Source organism: Austrofundulus limnaeus, unplaced genomic scaffold (genome assembly GCF_001266775.1).
Source record: "Austrofundulus limnaeus strain Quisiro unplaced genomic scaffold, Austrofundulus_limnaeus-1.0 Scaffold102, whole genome shotgun sequence".
Taxonomy (NCBI): Eukaryota; Metazoa; Chordata; class Actinopteri; order Cyprinodontiformes; family Rivulidae; genus Austrofundulus; species Austrofundulus limnaeus.
In genome coordinates, this window is record NW_013952504.1 from 1,476,656 (window position 1) to 1,478,635 (window position 1,980).

Sequence of the window (1,980 nt, forward strand, 5' to 3'; positions counted from 1 at the left end):
CATTTGTATCAGGTCAACTAAAGACAGGCATTGTAACAATAATTTTATACTACATTTATCCATTTTAAATATACTAACCTCACTCATTTGTAACAACTAAGGCAAAAACGTAATTAATTCAGAAAATCTTTTCAGGACCCCACCTTGATGTTTCGGGACCCCAGTTTGGGTCCTGACCCCAACTTCGGGAAATGCTGCCCTAAATATTCACTTACAATAAACTTTTTTTGTTTAAATCAAAGAAAACAATTACAACATAACTGAAAAACAACATTTATAAGGGATTATGGTACTCCATGTGAAATTACTATTGCAAACAACAGTATCCCCTAAAGTCACCTTTACTTTTGCCCTCTCGTGCACTCCAGTGGTTTCAATTAATTTGTCTCTCCCCGGGTCTCAGCTTGGGCATATCAGCCCAGGAGACAGGACACCCATTACTGCCAGGTCTCAGGCTCAATTTAGACTGGATGGCTGAGGAAACAATGACCTAACACTGTGGGGGTAATACAATATTCTCTAAATCTGAAACGAGAGTTGTATACTAGGACAGKTGTGCTCATTATTGAATATCTACAATGACATGTGTCAATTGTTCTACAGTTTGGAGCTAGCTCTAACAGGTTTTAGGAAAACCTGCGAGTTTTTGTTGTACTTAAGTTTGAAAACGGAGGTGTGCTGAAGATTGCATGACTGTGCCCTTCCACTTCTGGGTGACTGGTCTATATCTGGCTTTCTGGCCACAGGAATTCTTTGTCAGGGCACTAACAAGCTAACTATGTGTCATTTAAACATGGTATGTATCTGTATGTGTCATAAACAAATAGAAGAGCAGAACATACAGRATACAGGAAAAGTTTGAGAGAGACTATCTTCTTGACTTTTATAGGATTTTAAACAAATAATTAGAAGAACACGATGTATCAGGAAAATTWGAATTACTTAGTTTAATACAATAATAATAATTATATTTTTTACTATTAAATAAAATAAAATAAATTACTGACACCTATAATTCAACAGTGGGTGTAAAGCAGTTTAAAAATGATACAATCCCCTCATAATTGTAACCCTTATCCTTTTTATTAAGCATCTTCTACAGATTTGCTGGTAATTCATTTAGATATTTTTGAACATTTGAAATTCCACTGAAATTTGATAAAACACACTGAGCTTTTCATTCTGCAGACCAATCAGAAGTATTCACAAACAGCTATCAGTGTGCAAAGCTGATAACAATGACCCTGCAAATGAAAGCACAGAAACACTTTTATAATTTTTTTTGTGTTGTAAAATTTGTAAACAACTTTTTAAAGTTCCATTTCTCATAARGACTGCCCAGGTGGCCAAACAATTTTAATCAGCATTTCTTTATAATTCTGAAAACCTCAGCATTCTCAAAAGGGGGGGYAAAAGCATTAAAGAAACAACCGTATGTCAGTATTAGGGACACAATATGCAAATCAGCCAAATGCACACCTTCACATCAACYTTGAAACAGCAGGCAGCAAAGGTCATTCATATTTATTGTGCCAGAAATGCCAAGTGATCCATCAATCAATGTGTGCTTGCAAAATCATAAAATTTTACACTTTCCTGTGCTGATCAGACTAATACATATATTTATATTGTGGTGAAGGATATAGAAAGTACAGAAACAGTGGAGTCGACTGAACTGCCTCCACCCCCCCCCTCCACACACACACACACACACTGGTTCTTCTACCCCTGATAGAACTTTACATTGACTTCCATTCATTTTTATTGCCTTACCCTGACCCTTAACCATAAACCCAACCTAACTCATTCAAACCTTAGTCTTAAACCTAACACCCACCACCACCAATGGCATTTATCCACATGGGGACTAGGCTTAGGTCCCCATAAGTACCAGTTGGTCCCCACAAGTAGGTGTGTATGCCAAAAATGGAAATAGGAAATAACCACACACACACACACACACACACACACACACACACA